The 21,412-nt window shown below is 49.4% G+C and overlaps 1 pseudogene; it reads right to left on the bottom strand.

The window, feature by feature from the left end:
• Window positions 1-6,401: 6,401 nt before the first annotated feature.
• On the bottom strand, window positions 6,402-10,405 carry LOC145403721 (uncharacterized; annotated as a pseudogene).
• Between the last annotated feature and the right edge of the window lie 11,007 nt (window positions 10,406-21,412).

The raw sequence follows: 21,412 nt of genomic DNA, 5'->3' as shown, positions 1-21,412 counted from the left end.
ACGAAGGTAATTATGTACTTGTAGCCTGTTTTTGGTGTGAGAGGGCCGATGACGTCTAAGGAGAGTAGTTGCCACGGTTTTTGTGCTGTTAACTTTCCTGTAGGGCCTGGTGCTCGGGGGATGTCCTTTCCAAGGGCGCATGCTCGGCATGATTGTATGATCTTCTTTGCGATGGTGGATGGGTTTGGGGTCCAGTACATGTCGTTAAAGACTTGTAGCAGCTTCTTCGTTCCCAGGTGGATGCCGTTGTGGGCATGGAGGTGGAGCATGGTGTCGTGGGCAGTGGCTGGGCTAAGGACAATGTGTCCGTTAGGGTCGAAGAGATGTTCGCCGTGTGGATGGAGTTTAGTGAACGTGGTCTGTGGAATCCAGGTGGGGCATTGTTTGTTGTGCCACATTTGGACTAGGTCTGGTTCTGTCGTGATGGCGCTGATTGGGAGACGAGATAGGGCATCGGCGTTGGTGTGGAGTTTGCCTGATCGGTATGCGATTTCGAAGTCATACTCTTCGAGTGTCTCTCGCCAGCATATCAGTTGGGCATTGTTGGTGTTTGATTGCCGTAGCCATTGCAGGGATTGGTGATCTGTAATGACTATTACATGGGTGCCTGAGATGTAGGACCGAAAGTATTCTAGGGACCAGATGATCCCTAGGCACTCACGTTTGGTGGCCGCATAGTTGCGTTCTGCCGCATTCAGGGTGCGACTGGCACAGGCGAAGATGTGTTCTCTCCCATTTTGTACTTGTGCAAGGACAGCCCCTATGGCGATGAGGGACACGTCAGTATACAGGCGGAATGGGAGGTTGTAGTCTGGGAATGCGACTACTGGGGCGGTGGTTAACTTTGATTTGAGGGTGGTAAATGCTGTTTTCCTTGTTTTGGTCCACACGAAAGGCTCACCTTTTTTGTTAGATCGTGCAGGGGTTTGGCGATATCAGCGAACCCTTTGATGAACCGCCTATAGTATGATGTTAACCCCAGGAAGGCTCTGGTCTCATGTACGTCGCCGGGCAGGGGGATGTCTGAGATGGCTCGAAGTTTATCTGGGTCTGGTGAGATGCCTTCAGCGTTAATTAAGTGTCCCAGGAAAGACAATGATCTCTCTGCCAAGACGCACTTTGTTGGTTTCAATTTTAGCCCTGCTTGGCGTATGCGGTGAAACACTTGCTTGAGGCGATGAAGGTGGTCGGTCCAGGTACGACTAAAAACGATGAGGTCGTCGAGATACGCCAAGCAAGTCTCCCAGGTTAGTCCACTGATGACAGACTCCATCAAACGGGAGAATGTGGCAGGGGCGTTGCAGAGTCCAAAAGGGAGGACGTTGAATTCACAGTGTTTGCCATTCGATGTGGAGAAGGCGGTTTTGTGTTTGTCGTCGGGGTGTACAGGGACTTGCCAATAGCCCAACTGCAGGTCTAGGGTGGAGAACCATGTCGAGCCATGTAATGAGTCCAGTGAGTCGTCGATGCGGGGTAGGGGAGTTGCATCTTTGGCTGTGACATCGTTGACTCGGCGGTAGTCAACACAAAAAGCATTGTCCCATCTTTTTTTCTTACGAGTACCACCGGTGAGGACCATGGGCTAGTAGAGTTGGAGATTACGCCGGCATCTAGCATGTCCTGGACCTGCCGGTCTTCTTCTGCCCGTTGCTTTGGATTCTTTCGTCGTGATGGTTGGCAAATTGGAGGTCCGGTCGTGTGTATCTCATGGCTGAGATAGGTGGTATGGCCAAGGGCGGTTGGGCCAGAGGAGAATAGGTCTTGAAAATCCAGGAGTTGTCATAGGCTGTTGGTTTGGGCAGGGGATAGGTGTGATGGTAGGTCGGGGAGAGTGGGATGGTCTGGAGGTGGTGTTTGGCATGGTTCAGCTTCTTCTGTGTCGCCGATGATGAGTCCTCTGGTTAGGGTTAGTGGGGTAGTGGCGAGGTTGGCGATACGGATTTCGTGGGCATGTGGGGGGAGGAAGGTGGGACTTACTAAACAGGAAGAGAGTGGTCCGGTGGGGATGGATGGTGAGAAGAGGACGGAGGTATGAGAAGGTTTGTTTAGTTTTACCCAAGCTTCATGGTGGGGTGGAATAGTGATTGAGGAGGCGATAGTGGCAGGAAAAGATGGGGAGGGATGCAGATGATGTGTGGTGGGTGGTGGTGATGGGGTAGGGTAGTGTGAGGGGTTGGGTTGAGGTTAGGTGTGTGGGTGATTTGGGACAGGTGAGTGTTTGATGGTAGTGTGTGTTTGTGTAGTGTGTGAGGGGAGGTGTTCCTGATTTTTCTTCGGTGTTTTTTTTTTTCTTCTTCTTCTTTCTTGTTGACTGCTGCTTGGTTGGGATGGGCTGGACTGAAGTGGAGGCGGCGTTGATGGCAGTCAATGGTGGCATGTAGTTTCTGGAGGAGGTCCAGCCCTAAATATCCATCATACTGATTGCATGTCGAGTCGAATATGATGAATGGGTGGCTAGTGGATATTTGTTGGTGGGTGTGGGTTTGAAGGGCCCGAGTTTCCCCACGGATAGGCAGGGGGCCGTCCCCCGCGTCGACGAGGTTGGCTGAGGTGGGGAAAAGAGGGCCGAATGCACCAATGTGGCGGGAGTAGAAGTGGGAGCAGAGACACGATCTGGCTGCTCCCGTATCCACTAGTAGTCGTGCCTTGATCCCATTTAGCCAAATCTTGTTGTAAACTGGGGGTCTGTAGTTCTGTGAGGTGGCCCCCGCTACCGTGGGGAGGTGCGGGGGCGGGCCTAAAAATCCATCTGTTGTGGAGTGGTGTCGTCTTGGTCGTCATCGTCCGTTCCCGAGTAGTGTTGTGGCGGTGCGTCGTCTTCCGGGGCGTCGTCATCTAAGGAGGAGACTTTCTTGCGCCCTTGGTGAAAGGTTCTGTGCCTGCTAGCTTTAAGCTGTTCCCTAATGTCGTGCAGAGGGCAGGTGCGACTGCAAGCTGTGAATTCCCAGGGATTAATTGTGATGAGGTTTCCTTGCTCCCTGGGGTTTGGGCGCTTCTTCTGCGGGTAAGCTCTAGGGACTGTGGGAGACGGCTCAGTAGTTGGCTGGTGAGGCGGCAGCTAAGGTTTGGATGGGGGGTGTTGCTTTGTTGGAAAACGTGTCACCGCGTGGAGTGGCTGTGGTGTGGGGCGGGCGGCGAGCAGATGTCGGACGAGTTGCAGGTCATTTTCCATGTCCCCTGAGGGGTCGTAGATTGAGAAATGCTCCCTGACTATGCTGGGGAGGATCCTCAATAGAGCATTGAATGTATGTATATCCCGGGCATTTGTAGGTGCCTCGGGATAGGCAGCGCTGACGAGGCGCCGAGCCTGGGTGAATGTATCATCCAGGTTTCCGTCGTAGGTAAGGGTTGGGAGAGAGCGACAACTCGGCCTATTGATGGTGTAAAAGCCTGTCTCACGATTTGCAAGAATTGGTCCCATGAGAGTTCTGGGACGATTTTTGGTGCGACAGTAGTGATTATTTTACCCAGGTTAGGTAGTGTGACTGCGATCTTTTCTCTGTCTGAGTCGAACCCTATGTCTAGGAGGGGTTTGACCATGTCTAAATATACCTCTATGTCGCACTGGTCCGGGTTGTACCTCAGCAATTGGATATGTGGTTTGGCTGCCATTGCGTAAGTTTCCTTTCTTCGTTCCTCCGTGCTTTACTCGGATCCAGAACCACCGCTTGCCACCAGTGTAATGCTGTGTTTTTAAGGCGACTTCTCATCGTAAAAACACTAGCTACTGAAGCGGGGTCCTCTTTCTAGACCGGACGTAAAGCACTAACAAAGGAACAGGCCATAAAAACTAGGCAGTATACCGTATCACATCTATTACCTAGGTCCTACTCATAACAGTACACATAGAATGATATTTAGGATACAGAGACACAGAGATACAGAATTAACACTTGGCTTCACAGAATAATCATATGCATTATCATTATTACACAGGGAGATTGCGAGTATTCTTTAATAGGGTTCTCATGTCACTTGTATATAAATGGGGTTGTTCACTTTATGTTCTTTAATGGGATTCTTATGTCACTGGGAGGTAATATATAAATGGGGTTGTTCACAGTAAGAATACCGAGATTGAGAGTCTGGTTCAAGGTTATTACTATAAAAGAGGTAGGGTGCGGATAGCGACACTCGACACTGTCACCTGGTCACGGAGACACGTACGCTTATCTTTCGACTCGCCCGTGCTCTAGACTCACAGAAAACTCCCTGGTTCCTTAATGTGGGGAAGGACTAAACCAATTTACAAAAATACACTTTCTGCCCTGATAGCACTAGATCCTAGTGGGCCACTGTTTAATATATTCTCCTGTGTAGGCACTGGCACTGTTCTCCTGGTTACTGTCACTGTTTCCCCTTATTTCCTGGGTATAGTACTGTCACTGTTGCACTTAGGATACAGGGAGGCTTTCCCGTCTGGGGACCTCAACCTGAGAGGCGGCCCTCGTGTTAGGACCGCGCCGGTGGGGTGCAGGGAGGCCCTGTGGTCTGGGGGCCTCAACCTGATAGGTGGCCCTCAGGACTGGGGCCGAACAACCGGAGCAGTCGGGCCTGTTTCTTCCGACTCCGGGGAGTGAGGGAGCCTGGATCGCCTTCGTCGTGGGTTGTGGAGTCGGGCCTCTCCCAAGGGGGAGAGGCGCCGTCAGGACTGGACTGCGGCAGCGTCTCCTACGGGGCTCCGGCAGGAACAAGGAACTCCCGGGTGTGGGCGGTAGGTCCGATATCGGGCCTTGCCACCACTCTAATGTCTCATCCGGGACTATATTCCCGGATGGCGACGAAGGGCTCCCCGAAGGGAAAGAGGCTAGAGGAGGACTCACGTTGCCCGTGGTCTCTCGAGTGTGTCTGAAGGCCTGAGTCGGGGATCTCCTTCCCCTATTGCACACCTTGGCTGTAGCTGTGAACTTGCCCGGCGTACGGGGTACACCTATGGGGTGATCGGTGTCGCCCTTTCGCCGTGGCAAGGTACCGCCAGCGTGGTGTTCCTCCCGTAGTAGGAGACAAGCCGGAGTGAGGGGCACAGAGGCCGCACTCTCTCCAATACGGACTGATCCTACCTGCAGGGAATTCTCTACCCTGGTACGTGCCCCGGCCAGAGCCGAGTGTCTGCCCATACGGAAGACGACTAACGGGCGAACTGGTTCGCCCGTCCATTGTGGCTGGGTACCGACCCCGGGACGCCGCTTCCGTAATAGGGTAGTGCTACACGTATGGTAGCAGGGGCTCTTTACCCTGGTCCGTATTCTGGCCGTAGCCGAAGAACAGTAGGAGAGGGATGCACTAGGGCAACTCTCTCTCCCTGGTGTGTTTAGGCCGGAGCCTGGGGTCGCCTTCCCCTTTGCACACTCTGTTAGGCCGTAGCCTAGGTTTCTCTGTCTCTTTTTACTTTTGTTTAGGCCATAGCCTTGGGCCTCCTGCCCTTGGGCCTCCTGCCCTGGAGGGTGTAACAAAGCCGTCAATACGGTGTTACCTGGGACTGATTTAGTTTCAGTCCCACCCCTATTCTGTCGATCACTGCTCCGCCCGCACAGTAGTTCAATTCCCCTGATCACCTGGGGTTGGGGCACTTGCGGGGAATAGGGGCTCAGGGCCGTGATGCCCTGATGAACCTCTTGCCCGGGGTCACTAACCTCACCAATGTGTCCTCCTGGGGTGGTGGTGGGGTGGCGGCTCGGTGGTGGTGTGGGGGTAGTGAGGTGGGAGGTCCTGCGGCGGGCACGGCGGGCATTTTAATTGTGCTATTCACTTTGACCCAGAACTATTGTCCAAACAGTATCTGAGTGATACTACTACCCATGATCTCAATACATGTCATAGAATTGTCTAGATTTCTGTTTTGTGACGTCTGCCTGTTCCACATCTAGAATTTGTCAATATATGTGTAAGGTTGTTGCCCTGAGTTTTTGTGGCCTGGCTCTCTCTTATTTGTTTAAGTTCCTGTCTAGAAAGGGAACCCGCTGCACACTAGGCGTTCAAGGGACGGGAAGCGGACCCTTAAACACCTAGCATAACAAAGTTAATTACGAGTATATATCCTTCCTCCAATTTTTACTTAACGGAACCTTTACATTGCGATACCTCATTATCAATTTTATTGCTATCAGACGAATTTCTTCAGCTTAAGCTGGCCTTATAGTTATGAAGAATCTAATGAAAGCTATTTCCAATCCCTTCAGCTCAAAATATCTCTTCTCAGCTGAATAAAATCACCTGATGAGAGGGTTTACTAAAGTGGCATATGTTCGACTAGCAATAGCAAAATGATAGAGACTGATGATCAAAATGGCTTTACTTCTCATTATATTATTCTTCATATCTTTTAATATTATATTGTTCACGTGAATTTAATGTTTACCTGTCCATAGTTAACTGTTTATAAACACTTATTTATGCTGTGTTATGGGTTTGTCGACACCCCAGCTCTGATGTGAATACATTACCCATTTGGACGCACACATTGGCAACAGTCAAAAGATCTTGACAGTAGCCTTACAAATATAGCAAATTATTTACTAAAATTTATTATAAGACACCTGTACAAATACACAAAATATGACTAGATTTTCTGGAGTCCTTGTTTCCAGCCTCGAGATCTTCATAAGTAATCTTACTTGCGATATCAATGCAACGTCAAGCAACACAGGTTATGGAACAATGAAGGCAAACAATAAAATTATATACTATTTACATTAGTCATGCCCCAGAGGCCAGTTACGAGTGGATGACCGACCAAGAAATAGTTCAGATTTCTTCATATAACAGACTGGCTGTGTAATGGAGTACACTATAGGCATAGGTAGACTTGAAAATTATAAGCAGCAGTATATGCTTACAAGTGTTTAAAATGTTTCACTATTTCTTCTTAATAGTGTTACAATCCTATTTATGCATTTTTCTAAAAGGAATATCGTGTAATTCTTTCGCTTGAGAGAAATTCTGGTTCAAAAATATTTTCATCTAAATATTGGAACGTTAATGTCTTATATGGTAGTTCTGGCGCTCAGTCCTACAGTGTGGTAGAGGTGGAAAAGAAGAACTTCTTTGAAAATCCAACATAATCAAGGCGAGGTGTGGCAGAGGGCACCAGACTGGTGTAGTGGGTGAAGAAGTGGCGGTACAGGTCACCAAACTCTTGATGGCCATGCTGCGCCAGAGTGTAACACAGGGACTTGGTAAAGGGAGTGCCATCCTTGCTGGGGTTGTACCATGTTAGTTCTCCGCTGTTGGAGTACAGACACACTGTATCTCTCAATGGTTCCTCCACCCTGCTGTCTTTACCTCTAGTGCATTTTGCTTCATCTTGTCTGTAGTAGCCGCAACAAAGGTCGAAGATAAACAACTTGGGCTTATTTCTGAGGCGTGAACACTGTGAATCTCTGAAGAGATTACAGAGCCAGTGTGAGTCCAACAGGCGGCCATCAGAGGTGAGAAACTGGTGGTCTGGGGTGCCATGACTGGCCACAATAAAGATGGCACAGCCGACACCATCTAGTTCCTCCATGTCCCTCACCTGGGACACCACCTGTCTGGTCTGTTGCTCTGTCAGATCCTGGTGGATGTGGCCACTGAACCCCATCTTTTGAAGACGTTGGCTAGGTTGTGAGTCCCTGTCTGTGAACTGGGAAGGTGCAGGTCTGGCCGATCCGAAAAGGAAGTGTAGCTCAAGATGGTTACATAGCCACCACTCCCACCATAGATATCATCACCAACACTGTGCTTAACCACTGCTTCAGAGGATGGTTTCACTTGTAGCCGTAGTGACCCCACCTGCCGGAAACAGCCATTGCTACTGATGCTCCAGTAACTGTAACTTACACTGTTATCCTCTACAGTTTATGAGGAAGCTACTTATTGGCTAACTAAAGAGAGGCATATCATTCACTTAACACTTATGTTACTTACAAATTGTTACATTGGTACTGAAAAGCAATCAGTTGAACTTACATGGTGCCAGTAGAAGATTATTGAATTATTATGTGGTAGGACTGTGGCTCAATTTAAGTCACACTACTTACAGGCAACTGACTGAAGTGGCTTGTGTGTCCTTTGACAGTGGACGTTGTGGAGGGATTACTGGTTGTTGCCTGTGACTGCTGGTGAGACGGTGTCTTGGTGATGGACTGAAGGATATGCTCCCTGTGGAGAGTTGAGGCCAGTTGGCGGGCGGTGGTGACTCGCAGTTCCCTCACAAGTGCCCCTCCCACCACACGCCCACCATCCAAGTCAGGGTCAGCACCCACCTCCGCTAACTGCAACAACTTCTTCCTGTCCCACCGCAAAACAGCCTCAAACAGTGGCACACACAGCTTCACCAGAGAGTGACAAAAAAAAAAAAAAAAAAAAAAAAAGTCAGGCAAAGTGAAGAATGCAGTAACAATAAGCAGTCGTATGTGATCAAACTGTGCACCCAGGAATTTCTGGTACACTTGCACCCATAAAACAATATTCACATCCATAATAATATATAGTCAATGACCACCATACAATTAATTATTAAGATTGATTAATAATGTTTAATATGATGCGGCCAGTGGTGGTAGGTGTTGCCGGCTGGGTGGATATGAGTGGATGATAGTGTATGATGTCACGTACCCAGTGGTGGTAGGTGTTGCCGGCTGGGTCACGGGCCAAGGGGTCATTGTGGGGGTCGGCCAGCAAGACCCTCAGCACTTGTGTGTGGCCCCTCATGGCCGCCAGGTGGGCCGGGGTCAGGCCCGCCTTGTTTACGAGGTTGGGACTCAGCACCTGCAGCAGCCACTCCACTACCTCTGGCTGGTTGTTGGCTGCTGCCACATGTAGCAGTGTGCAGCCACTGCTGCTCCGGGTCACAGCCGGCCCTGTGTCCTGAACCAGCTGAGCCACCCTCTGCACATCACCCGCCTCCACTGATGCCCACAGTTCCACCTACCAAAACAACAACACTGTCACTGTGTGCCAACAGTGTTATCACACATATACACTGTATTTCTTGTACTGACATATGACAATATTGTGGCCTCTTTGTAACCCACATTCTGTATTTGTAGTTGCGTTAACACTTCTGTCAATGGCTCCTCAAATATCAAGAGTCATACGTCATACAATTATATTCGACCTGCTGTAATATTACTGCAGTGATGCAAGTACCATCACCGTCAATGTCGTTCGTCAGAGTAAGATAAGTTAATGTACGTTTTATGACATAATTTCATACCAATTGTTTGGCCAGATGAGAAGCAGCATGTCTGGCAGGGGAGGCTCTTGGAGGTGTGGAACGATTGGAGCTTCTTTGGGGCGTGGAACAGAGTCTTGGTGGAGTTTTGCGTCGCACTCCTCCACTGGATGTCAGGTCTGTGGCCAGTGCAATTGCTTGTACGGCAGGGCAGATGCGCGGGGTCATGATGCCACCTGATGAACCTGTCAGAAAACAAAGTCGTTAATTTCATAATCGTTGAATCATCAACAGAGACGATAAAAGCGCAATGGTATGCCACCAGATAAATGTTGTGTGTGTGTGTGTGTGTGTGTGTGTGTATGTGTGTGTGTGTGTGTATTAAAGTTAAGCACTGAAATAATTTCTCAGGTTGCTAGTTTCTTTACAGGAGCAAACATACCTTTGGGTGGTGATATCCTATATCGTTTATCGATGGTAAGTCGCGGTCTGGTGTGGGAAGAACTCGTGAAAGATCTGCTGACTTCAGTTGCTGAGCTGCCGACGTGGCTGAGTAATGTGTAGCAACACTGGCGTGTGGTCTGTGGGTCGTGGCTTCACTGACGAACAGCCGAGTACCTGTAGGATGCTTGACGAAAAAGTTTATGGCAAGGCTAATGGGTGAGCACGTCCCTCGCTGCAGCTGCTGTTGAGAGCGAGTGTGTGGAAGGAGGCGGCGGCCTTGCTTATATTGACACCACCACCACTACCACCACCACCAACCCGCTGCGTGATGTCACTATGACGTAGCCCGTGCGACACACACACACACACACACACACACACACACACCCTCCTCGCCCGCTCCAACTTGTCGATTGTGACGTCACAAGATAAACAGACGCACGAACTCACTGCAGAGTACAGACCTGCTGCAGCTTGTATCCTGGCAGGGCGGAGCACATTATAAATTATTTGTGTGCTTAACTGCTTATGTGGATAATGCAAAGTTAATAGCCCTTAGAACGGCTCTACTTTTGATAGTTGACAGGAGGTGCCGATTGCCGATTCGCTGGTATAAACAAAAAAAGAAATTGGGGACGGAGATTTAGATCGTGAAAAGATGAAGGAAGTACCGATTAAGGAAAGACTGGTGACTGCGTTGTTGTTTTTCTTATGCTTCTCTTCTAGTTTCAAGCTGGCTCGTCTCCCACTTGTTGGTCTGTAGCCAATAGATCATACCAAGAGATCTGGTGGTGTCTGATTCTTCATGTCGTTACTTTGGTTTAAAATTATAAGAGTCTACACTCTGGGTTACCAGAAATCTATGAGAAAGAAATGATTTTTTAAGAAGCAGAAGAGACAGTCTTATATACTATATATATGAGAGAACGAATGCTGGACCAAGATGTAAGAATTTTCACTATGCTGACAAGACAACGCAAATTATGACGTATCAAGGCAAATCTATAGGAATGATGGTAAGGAAAGTGGCAAACGAAATAACGGCTGCCTGCAGTCAATTTGAATAAAGCGGAAAATAAAAGTTAACATTAATTTACAGTAATTCCTAGCAGTGAGGTAAACTGAAGATATCGTTGATGGAAAAGTAACTGACTACACGACAGAAGGTACCATACTTGGACAGAAAATTAATGCTACAGGTGTATTAAATCACATATATACCATACAGAATACAGAAAGCAAGAGATGCTCTATCAAAGCTCCATATTGTTAAAGAATTACCCAAAATAAGTAAGTGTTATCTAATAAAATCATTAGTTGTGCCTGTACTGCATTACCCACCAGTACCACTGCATAAAGTAAAAAATTAAATAAATAAATAAATAGATAAATAAAGCTGCAAAGAATGCAAAATAAAGCCATAAGATTTGCTTTTAATGATCACTACCCACTTACTTGGACGACTTAAGAAATGCATATAGAAGGAAATATAAAAGCTATTAGTATTTTACTTCATGAGAGTCCAGTTAAAACAGCGATGGGATTACAAATAATAGACCCTGAACTTTGCCATATGATTCAGTTCGAAGGTCCATTAAAGCATACTTGATTTCCCAGATTTGTGACTGACAAAAGAGGAAACACCTCAACCTAAATGATTTTTATGGTGCAGGATAGCATGTTCAGAGATGAGTTTTAAGAGTAACTGAATGTGTGAATGTGAATCAGATGATTCTGAAGAGTGTGAGAAGACTGAATGATTTTAAGTGTGGAAGATGCAAGTACGTAAACAACGTAAATTACGTTGAAAGTATGAATGCGTGTCGGTGGGGCGTGACATACTAAAAGATAACTGAAGTAATTCACCGGGTCGGTCAGGATCACTTCATGGTCGTGATCGTCAGCATTTTACCCTCCCGGAAGGGAGCTGAGAGCTCATATAGTCCGATCTAAGGGCAAGGCTGTGACCTTCACACACCCATACACCCGTCCCCTTACTCCAGGGTGACAGTAACCACCCACTTCGTCAGTGAAACTTTTCGCAACCTGAGCGAGGGGCGAACTCCCGTCTACCAGATGGCAAGCGAGAACGTTCCCACTGCGCCAGCGAGCGGTGTACGTGAGTGCATGCTTAAACAATAAAGTGAATGGTGAGATATGGAGGAATGAAAGTGAGTAGTTGGTAAAAGGAAGGTGAATAAAAATGTATGTTGAATGACTAGAGACATTTTAAATTAAAAAAGTAAATTAAGATGAAAAACAAAAATAAAAATAAAAGTAAAATAAAAAATCTGTCAATGTATATACAATGAAAATAATCAATATGTAAAACTCAAACCTGCAGTCAACATGCGTTAAGCCAGCCGGGAATGGTGATCCTCCTGCGGGTGTAATCAGTGTTAAAAATGCCTGAGCCTGATAGAGCGGCATTACATCGCAAATGCAGTTAAAGGGCGAGTGGGCAGTAAGGAAACATGGTTCAATGGTGAACAAACTGAGCAAAATGGTAAGGCCACCATCTTTTAAGACTTTGACTCTTCCACTTCTAACCATTTTTCATCCAATTAGTCTTCTTTCTCGCTGGTGAGGTGTGTTTAATCATCTCACCGATTTAGATTTTTTAGCGTGTGTATAGGTGTGCCACTGGGTCCAAGGGCCATTAAACTGGACGGAACTAGGCATGTTCAAAAGGTATTAAAGAGGAGAATCCCTGGGTTCGAACCTCTGATTTCTGTGACTATGAGTCGATAGGCAGAGGTCGGTACGCTAAATACTCCTCCAGGAAAACACCACGCACAGCAACCGTGGGATCTTGTTGTTTAAATATAATATTTACGGTATTGTAATTCGTAAATGTACGTCCTCCATTTTTTTACCATCTTCTTTACTGTAGTACATTGATATTTATTTTATTCCTGCTGCTTGCAGACGATTTTATTTTCCTGGTAGTGCAGGATTTATAAGTCTCTCCCATGCTGAATAAACTCATGTGTTCATACCAACAGGGCAAATTAAAAGACCTCATTTCAGCATCACCGTTCCCTTCTTTTAGACCCTCATATTCTGTATGTCTTCCTTCCACTTGATACCTCTAAACACATTGACTATGAGACATCGTCGTTCTTGTAAGCTTCCTATTATTTTATTTAGAGTACGAGATATTTTTCGAACTGAATAGTTAGAGGTATCCTTCTTTACCCCATTTCACTACTAGGAGGACTGTTCTTACTAAAGATGTCTGACGTTAACTAAGCCTACATAAGGCATTCCTGGGGTGAAGGGGTTAATTACATACCCTTCCTTCCCTTTTTACTTAATATAACCTTTTCATTACGATTCCTCATTATTAGTTTTGTTGCTGTCAGACGAATTTCTTCGGCTTAGGCTGGCCTTATAGTTGTGAAGAATCTACAGTAATAAAGGCTATTTCCAATCCCTTCAGTTCAAAATATCTCTCCTCAGCTGAATAAAATCACCTGATGCCACCAAAGTGGCATATATTCGACTGGCAGTAGCAAAAGGATATATCATTGTACTGATGTCAATGATGAGACTGATGATCCAAATGGCTTCACCTCTCGCTTTATCGTTCCTCAAGTCTTTTCAAATTATCTTAGTCACGTGAATTTAATGTCTACCTGTCCATATTTTACTATGTATATGAACTCATTATTGTTGTGTCATGGTTGTCAACATATCTGTGATGTGAATACATGATCCATTTGGACACACATATTGGCAACAGTCAAAAGATCTTGACAGCTGGCCTAAAAATATAGCAAATTATTTACTAGAATTTATTACAAGACATCTGTACAAATACACAAAATAAATATGACTAGATTTTCTGGAGTCCTCCAACACCTCCAGCCAGTTCACCACACCAGCAACACCAAAGTCTATCACCTCCAGTCACGGGGTCGTGACTTTTTCCCCGATGACGGTGGTAAAATGATGGAATTAGTAACAGAGGGCACCACAACCCTAGGAGGAGCCTACGAAGGGGCGGACAGAGCGCGGCCTGACTCAGGGTGACAAGGACTTAAGTCCACCCGGGCCGCGCGCCCCTATGACCCAGAACTCGCCTACCGCCACCATAGCAGGAAAAGGAGACTACCTTGCAGGCGAGCTGACCCTCGACAGGATCAGGGTGGAGCTATATCCTCAGCTCCAAGCAGCACCCCAGCGACGGCCAGCAGCCGCACCCTTTGTGAGACAGCCAGTAGCCGCCCAGCCCTTCAGGAGACGGCCAGTAGCTGCTCCCCTCTAAGAGCCACAGCCTATAGCCGGGTTCAGACGATGGCTTGTAGCCGTGGCCTTAAAAGTCCACGGCCTGTAGCCAGGCCACACGGCAGGAAACGACCGGTAGCCGCTCCCCAGTCAGGTACTACTATACTCCTCTACAGGAACCAGCGATGGCCAGAACCCACGCCGGGGAGAGAAGGGTAAGTCTCCTCTCCTCCTGTAGTTGCCTCAGAGGACAAGACACAGGCAATGGCCGGTAGCTGTGCCTGTCGGCAGGAGACGGCCGGCAGCTGCTCCTCGTCGGCACGTCATCCTCCACACAGGCCTTCCGCGATGGCCAGTAGCCGCGCCGACAGGCAAGTGACGGCCAGTAGCCTGCATCCCCATCAGGGAGTCGGGCCCAGGCAATGGCCGGTAGCCGTACCTATGATGAAGGGACAGCCAGCAGCCGCCCTTGTTTCGTTGCCCATGGGAACCCAGCAACGGCCAGTAGCCACGCCGGGGAGGAGCACCAAAGCCACTCGCCCCCTGTGACTCCACTACGAGAGGGCGTTCTGCCATCAGACCAGCTGACAAGTGGGGGCGCAGATGACCCTGCTGTCCACCAAGAGCGAGGCAACCCTCAGGAGGAAGGTTTCAGCCCCAAGGACCCTTGGAGAGGCTCTGTTCTATTCCAAGAGTTATTCTCTGCCCAGCTGGCTCTGAAGGGACCCTAACTGACGGACTCCGATGGAGGCTGATGCCACAGGCCACACCTGACGGGTTCCCTGACAGCAGGACACCGCAGCCGATGGGCCTCCGAGGACGCCCCCAGGACCTCTGGGCGAGACCTCTCCCCACCGAGACGCAGGAGACACTCGTCCTCCTTCAGGCACCTGAGTGAGTGCTTTAGGAAACTCTTTGGCCCCAGTCCAGAGGGCCGTACTTCAGTTCCCAACCCCGACAGTGCAGGGCCCTTCGCTGCACGCAGCCCCAGACAAGAAAGGACACCCCTGTGAGTGATCCCATGGCCGCGGGACACAGAGACCCCTGACGAAGCTCAACCCCTATCAGGAGTCTGGCTGTGAGCTTTCCTGCTGCCCACTGCCAATGCCGCCACCCTACCCAGTCCCGACAGTGAGTGATAATGAAAGTGCAGTGACAGTGAAAGAGTGACATAGATACAGGGCAGCGTGTTAAGATGTTTAGAGGGAAATTGAGTCAAAGATCTCCCAGTGATATAGTCACGGAAGTGTAGACCACCAGTGAAACAGTGACAGAGAGGAAAAACCGAGCAGTGATTACAGGGACCTCAGTGAATGTGTACCTCGGCTCTAGTAACATAGTTCTTCTGTGATATTAGACCTAAAACCGAGCCACCCATCCTAATAACAGTGCAGATTTCCCCTAATGTGTCAGTGACTAATAGACGAGCTGTCGGTTCTGGGGAAACATGGCCATTGCACTCTGCCATGTACTTAAAAACTTACGTTATATGTATCTTTTTAATTTAATTTATCATTTGCACTGAACAAGACGTGATAACTTTAATTCCTTGCAGCTGGAGGGAAGGAGCCGCCATGTTGGCGATGACGTCAGCATTCACACTGCAGACGACGCTCCAATCCATCACACATTACTTTACCAGTAACAGAGATGATAGTTGTAACTACATGGCCACCATAGATCCAAACTACCCCCTTCAGGAATGTTGTGAAGGAATATTTTTCATGGTGTAAATGGGTGGTACCTGTTAGGTAAGTAAATTGTGGTGGAATCGACCAGAAGTAGCATACAGCTACACCATTCCCGAGCGGTGCTTGTACCTCATGAGGTGGGAAGTGTTAAATGTATGCCGTACAGTATCAGTTGTATGAGTTTATGATGGTATTATGCTCATATTTAATATTTGACCTCTTCATTATTAGTTTTCTGAAGGAAAAAAAAAAAAACAGTTGCAGTGACTCAACTACAGTACTTCAGGAGAATGTGACGAAATACCGAATCAGCGGTCATTTACCGAATCAACACCGAAATGGCACTTTTTAATTGGTAAGTGTTATAAATTTTATCACCATAGAGGTTCATAGTCACCTAATTATTCGAAATCTGGTCAAATTTTTGTATTTAATTTTACTTTTTAAAAAATCCAGATTCACAGCGAAAGCGACCTAAAATTAGCGAAAGTGTTTCTCCTTTAGCTGAACAGCTTGCCTTGGCAGACTTCTGCTTTGTATAAATATTAATTTAACATACAAATGCATTTATTTGCATTTTAAATCAGTATCTGTGTAATGCTGTGTTTTTAAGGCGACTTCTCGTCGTAAAAACACGAGCACTGGAACGGGGTCCTTTTACTAGACCGGATGTTATGCACTAACAAAGGAACAGGGCATAAAAAGAGACAGTATGCCTTATCACATCTATTGCTTAAGTTCTACTCATTACAGTGTACATACAACAATATTTGGCACATAATAGAACAGAGATACAATATTACACTCGTTTACATAGCCTGATCCAATATATATTAATACGTGGCACAGGGCAGTCGTGGATATGCTTTACTGTTACTTAGATGGAATATCACTTCACTGTGGTTGTCAGTTTGGATTAATTATCGTGTCACTGATGGACAATAATAAATGGGGGAGTCTCTCTTTGGTTCACTGTGATCGGGAGTCTGTGGCGGAGATATTACTATAATAGAGGTAGGGTGCGGATGGCGACATTCGACACTGTCACCAAGTCGCGGGGAAACACTTGACTTGCCTTTCGGCTCACTCACGCACCTACCTCTAGTTCCACAGAAAACTCCCCGTTTCCTCCCTGTAGAGGGGGACTGAACTGTTTAACACTTTGCACACGAATTTCTATGATACCACTGTTTAATATATCTTTTATTAGACACTGCCACTGTGCATTGGATCACTGTCACTGTATTCGGGGTCACTGTCACTGTCACTGTTTTACCCTTGTTTCTTGGGTTGTTAAGTCACTGGTACTTACTGTCAGGGAGGCTCCCTTGTTTGGGGCCTCGACCTGAGGGGCGGCTCCTTCCTAGGGCCGCGCTGGTGGGGTGCAGGGAGGCCCTGTGGTCTGGGGGCCTCGACCTGATCGGGGGCCCTCGGGGCTAGGGCCGAACAGCCGGAGGATTCGGGCCTGCTTCCTCTGCTTCCAGGGAGTGAGGGAGCCTGGGTCTCTGTCGTCGTGGACTGCGGTGCAAGGCCTGGGCGTCCTGGGACTGCGGGTGCTCAGGGGGAGAGGGGCCGTCAGCGCTGGGCTGCGGCAGCATCTCCTGTAGGGCTCCGACAGGGCTAAGGAACTCCTGGGTGTGGGCGGTAAGTCCGCTATCGGGCCTTGCCACCACTCTAACGCCTCCTCTTGGCCAAGAGGCTTGGATGGCGACAAAGGGCTCCCCGAAGGGAAAGAGGCTAAAGGGGGACTCACGCTCTTCGTGGTTCCCTGAGTGTGTTCATAGGGCTGAGTTGGGGCTCTACTTCCCCTAGTGTGGACTTTGGCTGGAGCCGTGACTTGCCCGGCGTGCGAGGGACACCTATAGGGTGATCGAGGTCGCCCTTTCGCCGAGGCAAGAGGCCGTCGACGTGGTGTTCCTCCCGCAGTAGGAGACAAGCCGGAGTGAGGGGCTCAAGAGCCGCACTCTCTCTAATACGGACAGATCCTACCGTCAGGGAATTCTCCACCCTGGTACGTGCCCCAGCCAAAGCTGAGTGTCTGCCCATACGGGAAACGACTAACGGAGAAACAGGATCACCCGTCTGCTCCGGCGAGAGGCCGGCCCCGAGTCGCCGCTTCCGTAATTGGGTAGCGCTACACGTACGGTAGCAGGGTCTCTCTACCTTGGACCGTATTCTGGCCGTAGCCAAAGTACAACTGGAGAGGGATGCACACAGACAATTCTCTCTCCTCAGCGTGTTAAGGCCGGAGCCTGGGGTCACCTTCCCCTTTACACACTCTGTCAGGCCGTAGCCTGTGTCTATTTCTCTTTCTCTCTTATGGCCGTAGCCTTGGGCCTCTTCCTGCTCTTGGGCCTCTTCCTGCCCTAGAGGGTGTAACAAGACCGTCAAGACGGTGTTACCTGGGACTGACCTCTTTTCAGTCCCACCCCTGGTCTGACGGTCACTACCCCGCCTGCACAGTAGTTCAGTTTGCCTGAACGCCTGGGGTTGGGGCACTTACGGGGAATAGGGGCTCAGGGTCGGGATGCCCCGATGACCCTCTTGCCTGAGGTCACTAACCTCACTGGTGTGTCCTCCTGGGGTGGTGGTGGGGTACCGGCTCGGCGGTGGTGTGGGGGGTGGTGAGGTGGGAGGTCCTGTGGCGGGCACGGCGGGCATTTTACCACCCTCCGCGTCGTTGAAGTCACGGCCCCGTGACTGGAGGTGGTAGGTGGTGGAGGTGGCTGTCTGGTAGGCCGGGGTAAGGTGTTGGGTGAAGCTGACCCAGTGCGTGGTGAATTGGTTGGGCTCCTGGTGGGGGCAGAGCGTGAAGTGGAGGGAGGACGGCTGGTTGGTCCGGCGTAGGAGGCGTAGCAGGTGGTCGGTGCCTCTGATTCTGGTTGGTGGGTGGTTGTGAGGTTGCCATCGGACCCTTGTCACCTTCATCTCGGGGAATGGTGCCTGGTGGGGAGATGAAATTTGATTGCTGGAGAGTGATGGGAGGTTGGTGCTTTTATTTGGGCTAATGTGGTGGGAGGAGCGTTGTCCTTTGGGGAATTGGGAGTTGGGAAAGTTCCAACGTGCTTGGTGGAGGGGTAGGGTTATGGGGGAGGTTTTGTGGGTGGGTGGGGATGGTGGATTTTGGGGTAGGTGTGTGCTGGGTGGAGGTGTCGGGGTGTATCTTGTGGGTGGGCATGAGAGTCGTCCCGATCTGGTAGTGGTCGTGGTTATGGTGGGTGTGGGTGGTGAGGCTGGTTGAGTGCGTGGTGGCGGTGAGGGTGTACGGTGGTGAGGTGGGGGGACGGTTGGTGGTGCGGTGTGACGTGTATAATGGGAGTGGTCATGGGGGAGGGCGGTGGTGGGTGTGGGGTTGGCGTGATTCTCGGGGGAGGTGGGCGGCTGTGGTGGAGAGGGCGGCCTGGGTGGGGTGGATTGAGGGGTGGTGGGTAGATGGGTGTTCGGTGGGTAAGTGTCTGGTTGTGAAGTAGGGGTGGTGGTATGTGGTTGCGGTGATGGTGTGTTGGGGGGAGGGCTGGTAGGCAGAGAGTTTGAGGAGGGGGGTGAGAAGGAGTAGTAGTAGGAGTCTGGGGGGTGAAGTTGAGGAAGGTCAGGGTGGCCAGGTGTGCGGGCCGGGGTGGAGGTAGGCTTAGTGCGGTGGTGGGTGGTGTCGGGTGGGTTGAAGGGGCGCACGTGGCGGTTTCTGTATGTGCGGTGTTGCCCCTGTTGATCCACGGTGACTTGATATGGATTAGGCACTCGCACAATTTTGTAAGGTCCATTGAATCGGGGGGAGGTCTTCGGTGGGGTAGGGAGGTTTGCAACCACCACAGATTGGCCAGGTGTGTATGGGTTGGAGTGGATTGTGTCAGGTGCTAGATCTTGCTTTGAGTGTAGGTGGTGGAGGCGCCGTTTGAGGTGGTGGAGAGGGTCGGTGTTGGAGGGTGGAGTGGGCGGTTGTAGGTGGTGGCGGAGGGGTAGGAGTAGGGGTGGTTCCCCGAACACTCTCTCGTGCGGGGTTATTCCATCTTCTCTTGGGCACGTATTTAACCCCCATTGTATGATCTTTACGTGTGCAGGCCAGTCTTCATTTCCCGTTTGCGTAATGCGCGTGCGGACTTGGTTCATCAGGGAGCGATGGCTTCTTTCGCATACGCTGTTGCCTTGGGGCCAGTAGGGAGATGAGTGGGAGATGTTGTATCCAAATATGTTGGCTAGTTCTTCCCAGATTTTCCCCGTAAATTCTGGGGCATTATCCGAATGGATGGCCTGTGGAATCCCAAAATAAGGGAAAACATGTCGGGTGAGGGCGTCGGCGACTGACGGTGCGGTGTGGTCCTTGGCGGGGCAGGCAATGATGAACTTAGAGTACACATCCACGAAGGTAATTATGTACTTGTAGCCTGATTTTGGTGTAAGGGGGCCGACGACGTCTAGGGAGAGTAGTTGCCACGGTTTTTGTGCTGTGACTTTTCCTGTAGGGCCTGGTGTTCGGGTGATGTCTTTGCCAAGAGCGCATGCTCGGCATGATTGTATGATCTTCTTTGCGATGGTGGATGGGTTAGGGGTCCAGTACATATCGTTAAAGATCTGTAGCAGCTTCTTAGTTCCTAGGTGGATGCCGTTGTGGGCATGGAGGTGGAGCATGGTGTCGTGGGCCATGGCTGGGCTGAGGACAATGTGTCCGTTCGAGTCAAAGAGATGTTCGCCATGTGGGTGGAGTTTGTTGAATGTGGTCTGTGGAATCCAAGTTGGGCGTTGTTTGTTAATCCACATTTTAACCAGGTCGGGTTCTTCTTTGATGGCGTTGATTGGGAGACGGGATAGGGCATCGGTGTTGGTGTGTAGCTTGCCTGGTCGGTATGCGATTTCGAAGTCATATTCTTCAAGGGTTTCTCGCCAGCGTATCAGTTGGGCATTGTTTGTATTTGACTGTCGTAGCCACTGTAGGGATTGGTGATCGGTAATGACTACTACGTGGGTGCCCGAGATGTAGGACTTGAAATATTCTAGGGACCAGATGATCCCTAGGCACTCACGCTTTGTGGCCGCGTAGTTCCGCTCTGCCGTGTTAAGGGTGCGACTGGCACAGGCGATGATGTGTTCTCTCCCATTTTGTACCTGCGCAAGGACAGCTCCTATGGCGATAAGGGACACATCGGTATACAGGCGGAATGGGAGATTGTAGTCTGGGAACGCGACTACTGGCGCGGTGGTTAATTTTGATTTGAGGGTGGTAAAGGCTGTTTGTCTTGTCTCAGTCCATAGAAAAGGCTCACCTTTTTTTGTTAGTTCGTGAAGGGGTTTTGCAATGTCAGCGAATCCTTTGACGAATCGCCTGTAATACGATGTTAACCCCAGGAAGGCTCTGACTTCGTGCACGTCGCGGGGGAGTGGGATGTCTGCGATGGCTCGAAGCTTATCTGGGTCTGGTGAGATGCCCTCGGCATTAATTAGATGTCCCAAAAAAGAAACTGATTTCTCTGCTAATACACATTTCGTAGGTTTCAGTTTAAGTCCTGCTTGGCGTATGCGGTGAAACACTTGCTTGAGGCGGTGAAGGTGGTCGGTCCATGTGCGACTGAAAACAATGACGTCGTCGAGGTATGCTAAGCAAGTCTCCCAAGTTAAACCGCTAAGGACGGACTCCATTAAACGGGAGAATGTGGCAGGGGCGTTGCAGAGTCCGAAAGGGAGGACATTGAACTCGTAATGTTTGCCATTGGATGTGGAGAAGGCGGTTTTGTGTTTGTCGTCGGGATGCACAGGGACTTGCCAGTACCCCGACTGCAGGTCTAAGGTGGAGAACCATGTTGAGCCATGTAAGGAGTCCAGTGAGTCGTCGATGCGTGGCAGGGGAGTGGCGTCTTTGATTGTGACATCATTTACTCGGCGGTAGTCAACACAGAAGCGC

The sequence above is a fragment of the Coenobita brevimanus genome, chromosome 61 (genome assembly GCF_032717465.1).
Source record: "Coenobita brevimanus isolate Jiangsu-jjx chromosome 61, ASM3271746v2, whole genome shotgun sequence".
Classification (NCBI taxonomy): domain Eukaryota; kingdom Metazoa; phylum Arthropoda; class Malacostraca; order Decapoda; family Coenobitidae; genus Coenobita; species Coenobita brevimanus.
Note: the sequence above shows the minus strand (reverse complement) of the source record. Positions and strands in the feature narration are given on the sequence as shown.